The 5,000-nt window shown below is 52.8% G+C and overlaps 1 non-coding gene across 1 annotated transcript in view; it reads left to right on the forward strand.

Moving 5' to 3' along the window:
- Positions 1–3,411: 3,411 nt before the first annotated feature.
- Positions 3,412–5,000, forward strand: part of LOC126151281 (small subunit ribosomal RNA) — a 1,909-nt gene continuing 320 nt past the window's right edge. The window contains exon 1 of the ribosomal RNA XR_007531906.1: positions 3,412–5,000. This exon is cut by the window's right edge and continues 320 nt beyond it. This is a non-coding gene — a ribosomal RNA (small subunit ribosomal RNA).

The following is a 5,000-nucleotide window of genomic DNA, read 5'->3' on the forward strand; positions in this document are numbered from 1 at the left end:
GAAAAGCGCATAAGCGCATCCTGACGAGACATAACTGCTGTGACATACTGACGCTGCCTCAGACATTCACTTACAATGATCACTACCAACGAACCTCGGCCCCCCCCCCCAACAACACACTCTCTTACCACGTTGTGTACTGTAATCCAACCCATTTCGCACCTTAACCTAACCCATTTTGCACCTTAACCTAACCAAATTCGTAACGCAATTTGTACCACAATTTCTACCGCAATGTAACGCAATTTGTACCGCAATGTAACGCAATTTGTACCGCAATGTAACGCAATTTGTACCGCAATGTAACGCAATTTGTACCGCAATGTAACGCAATTTGTACCGCAATGTAACGCAATTTGTACCGCAATGTAACGCAATTTGTACCGCAATGTAACGCAATTTGTACCGCAATGTAACGCAATTTGTACCGCAATGTAACGCAATTTGTACCGCAATGTAACGCAATTTGTACCGCAATGTAACGCAATTTGTACCGCAATGTAACCCAAGTTGTGCCTTAACCTAACCCAAGTTGTGCCTTAACCTAACCCAAGTTGTGCCTTAACCTAACCCAAGTTGTGCCTTAACCTAACCCAAGTTGTGCCTTAACCTAACCCAAGTTGTGCCTTAACCTAACCCAAGTTGTGCCTTAACCTAACCCAAGTTGTGCCTTAACCTAACCCAAGTTGTGCCTTAACCTAACCCAAGTTGTGCCTTAACCTAACCCAAGTTGTGCCTTAACCTAACCCAAGTTGTGCCTTAACCTAACCCAAGTTGTGCCTTAACCTAACCCAAGTTGTGCCTTAACCTAACCCAAGTTGTGCCTTAACCTAACCCAAGTTGTGCCTTAACCTAACCCAAGTTGTGCCTTAACCTAACCCAAGTTGTGCCTTAACCTAACCCAAGTTGTGCCTTAACCTAACCCAAGTTGTGCCTTAACCTAACCCAAGTTGTGCCTTAACCTAACCCAAGTTGTGCCTTAACCTAACCCAAGTTGTGCCTTAACCTAACCCAAGTTGTGCCTTAACCTAACCCAAGTTGTGCCTTAACCTAACCCAAGTTGTGCCTTAACCTAACCCACGTTGTGCCTTAACCTAACCCAAGTTGTGCCTTAACCTAACCCACGTTGTGCCTTAACCTAACCCACGTTGTGCCTTAACCTAACCCACGTTGTGCCTTAACCTAACCCACGTTGTGCCTTAACCTAACCCACGTTGTGCCTTAACCTAACCCACGTTGTGCCTTAACCTAACCCACGTTGTGCCTTAACCTAACCCACGTTGTGCCTTAACCTAACCCACGTTGTGCCTTAACCTAACCCACGTTGTGCCTTAACCTAACCCACGTTGTGCCTTAACCTAACCCACGTTGTGCCTTAACCTAACCCACGTTGTGTCTTAACCTAACCCACGTTGTGCCTTAACCTAACCCACGTTGTGCCTTAACCTAACCCACGTTGTGCCTTAACCTAACCCACGTTGTGCCTTAACCTAACCCACGTTGTGCCTTAACCTAACCCACGTTGTGCCTTAACCTAACCCACGTTGTGCCTTAACCTAACCCACGTTGTGCCTTAACCTAACCCACGTTGTGCCTTAACCTAACCCACGTTGTGCCTTAACCTAACCCACGTTGTGCCTTAACCTAACCCACGTTGTGCCTTAACCTGCTCTGTAATTGGCATATGACACGTTACATTAATCTAGTGTTGTCTAACCACAACCCTCTGAATATAGTTCGCTACTCGCACCGCCCACCCTCTTGTGTATCGTTTCATGTTCAACACTTCGCAAGTGTTGCTTACTTTTTACATGCTCCCGCTGTACACTGTAATGTGGACGACTGCAGGATGTACATCGCCCCCCCCTCCCCCCCCCCTGCCTTCGCACGCTGGTCGTTCAGGTGCTTGCGTGTTCAATGCCCTTCGCAGCTGTTCACTGGCATTCGCATGTCGAAGCGCTCAGTCTACGTCGTGGTACGGCCTGTGTCCACTGTCCGCTGATGTCGTAAGCTTAACCCTCACATTGTACTGCACATAGGTCCGTATGTACTGAATGATACGCTGTGGCACATGTGTGACCGTACAACGACTGCGCCCAACAACAGCGAACCATACGGTCCAAATGTTGTGCACTCAGCCACGTGCCGTCTCCCCATAACAGCTACATTGCAGTGTGGTACGCCATAGAGACGTGTGGGAGTAACGGACGCCCTGGATGGCGATCAGCATGAGCCGTCTGTTGATGTAGTGGCGCGTGTATTCAAACGTAGTCGTCTCTTCTCACACAGTGTGATAGCATGGTGCACCGCGTTCCACATCTGCGACATGGTACAGATGCTGGTTGACAGTCGGTGTCGTAATGGACATCGCATACGTAGGGGGCCACCTCCCACGTGTTCTCTAGTCGTGCACATTTTGTTGCGTGTATGTGGGCAGACGTAGTGTGTCGTGGCACCTAACAGACAGGTATGCAATAATCGTTGCATTTGCAAACTGGGATGGACGTCTACGTTTGCTGGTGACGTTACGCAAATGAACAACTGGTAAACCCATTGTGGTGCGGTTGTTGTTGCTGGAGGTAAATCAGTAAGGGCAAATCTGTGTGTGAAGCGATACGCGGCGGTGGCTGGGTGGGACCGTCCCCGGCCGGTGAGGGGGGGCCGCCCGGCGTGCTGGCCGCGCGGTGCGTGGGCGCACGCGCTACAGCCGGCTGGTGGGGGCGCCCAGTGGCAGGCGCGCCGGCCGACGGACGCGGCAGGCGGCGCAGCTGCGCGCCGGGGCACCCTGCGCGCGGCGCCGGGCGGCCAAAGTGGGTCCTCGCGGGCCCGGTGCGAAGCGCGGTGGACATCTGCAGTGTGCTGGTCCGACTGAGGACTGTGTGCGTTGAGGATGCGCCGCCGCCCGGCACTCGGCGCCGCGACGCCGTCTGCTGCTCGGTCGCCCCAGCGGTTCTCGCTGGTGGTTTGTATCGCAGTTGTGCAGACGTGTTGGCACGTGCGCTGTGCTGGGAGAGTTCGCTTCGGCACCCACGTGGGGCCTTTGCCCTTCTGTGGCGCTGGCGTTGGAGCTGCCGGTCACCGTAGGTGGCGCGTGTTGTCTCCCGCCGGCAATGCCACGACAGCACGCTCCCGGGCCTCTGTCGGCAGCGGCAAGCTCAGTTGGGAGCACGGGTGGTCGCACCTAAAGCGTCTACTCGCCTAACTCCGGGCGATTGCGCCTCTCTCGAACCCGACCAAGTACTTAGGACGGCGCTGCGCGCCGCCGGGACCTGAGAGGGTTTCGAGGTGTATTGTGCAGGGGAGCTCAGCCTCCTCCTGTTTGCAGAATAATTGAGCGGACGCTTGCGTGTTCGCGCGGGCCCCTGGGACACACTCCCGGGCGGCCGGCTGCTCAGCTCTAGTTGACGCAGCTCCCTGGTTGATCCTGCCAGTAGTCATATGCTTGTCTCAAAGATTAAGCCATGCATGTCTCAGTACAAGCCGCATTAAGGTGAAACCGCGAATGGCTCATTAAATCAGTTATGGTTCCTTAGATCGTACCCACGTTACTTGGATAACTGTGGTAATTCTAGAGCTAATACATGCAAACAGAGTCCCGACCAGAGATGGAAGGGACGCTTTTATTAGATCAAAACCAATCGGTCGGCTCGTCCGGTCCGTTTGCCTTGGTGACTCTGAATAACTTTGGGCTGATCGCACGGTCCTCGTACCGGCGACGCATCTTTCAAATGTCTGCCTTATCAACTGTCGATGGTAGGTTCTGCGCCTACCATGGTTGTAACGGGTAACGGGGAATCAGGGTTCGATTCCGGAGAGGGAGCCTGAGAAACGGCTACCACATCCAAGGAAGGCAGCAGGCGCGCAAATTACCCACTCCCGGCACGGGGAGGTAGTGACGAAAAATAACGATACGGGACTCATCCGAGGCCCCGTAATCGGAATGAGTACACTTTAAATCCTTTAACGAGTATCTATTGGAGGGCAAGTCTGGTGCCAGCAGCCGCGGTAATTCCAGCTCCAATAGCGTATATTAAAGTTGTTGCGGTTAAAAAGCTCGTAGTTGGATTTGTGTCCCACGCTGTTGGTTCACCGCCCGTCGGTGTTTAACTGGCATGTATCGTGGGACGTCCTGCCGGTGGGGCGAGCCGAAGGCGTGCGACCGCCTCGTGCGTGTTCGTGCGTCCCGAGGCGGACCCCGTTGAAATCCTACCAAGGTGCTCTTTATTGAGTGTCTGGGTGGGCCGGCACGTTTACTTTGAACAAATTAGAGTGCTTAAAGCAGGCAAGCCCGCCTGAATACTGTGTGCATGGAATAATGGAATAGGACCTCGGTTCTATTTTGTTGGTTTTCGGAACCCGAGGTAATGATTAATAGGGACAGGCGGGGGCATTCGTATTGCGACGTTAGAGGTGAAATTCTTGGATCGTCGCAAGACGAACAGAAGCGAAAGCATTTGCCAAGTATGTTTTCATTAATCAAGAACGAAAGTTAGAGGTTCGAAGGCGATCAGATACCGCCCTAGTTCTAACCATAAACGATGCCAGCCAGCGATCCGCCGCAGTTCCTCCGATGACTCGGCGGGCAGCCTCCGGGAAACCAAAGCTTTTGGGTTCCGGGGGAAGTATGGTTGCAAAGCTGAAACTTAAAGGAATTGACGGAAGGGCACCACCAGGAGTGGAGCCTGCGGCTTAATTTGACTCAACACGGGAAACCTCACCAGGCCCGGACACCGGAAGGATTGACAGATTGATAGCTCTTTCTTGATTCGGTGGGTGGTGGTGCATGGCCGTTCTTAGTTGGTGGAGCGATTTGTCTGGTTAATTCCGATAACGAACGAGACTCTAGCCTGCTATCTAGTCGCGTGACATCCTTCGTGCTGTCAGCGATTACTTTTCTTCTTAGAGGGACAGGCGGCTTCTAGCCGCACGAGATTGAGCAATAACAGGTCTGTGATGCCCTTAGATGTTCTGGGCCGCACGCGCGCTACACTGAAGGAATC

Source organism: Schistocerca cancellata, unplaced genomic scaffold (assembly GCF_023864275.1).
Source record: "Schistocerca cancellata isolate TAMUIC-IGC-003103 unplaced genomic scaffold, iqSchCanc2.1 HiC_scaffold_1052, whole genome shotgun sequence".
NCBI classification, from domain to species: Eukaryota; Metazoa; Arthropoda; class Insecta; order Orthoptera; family Acrididae; genus Schistocerca; species Schistocerca cancellata.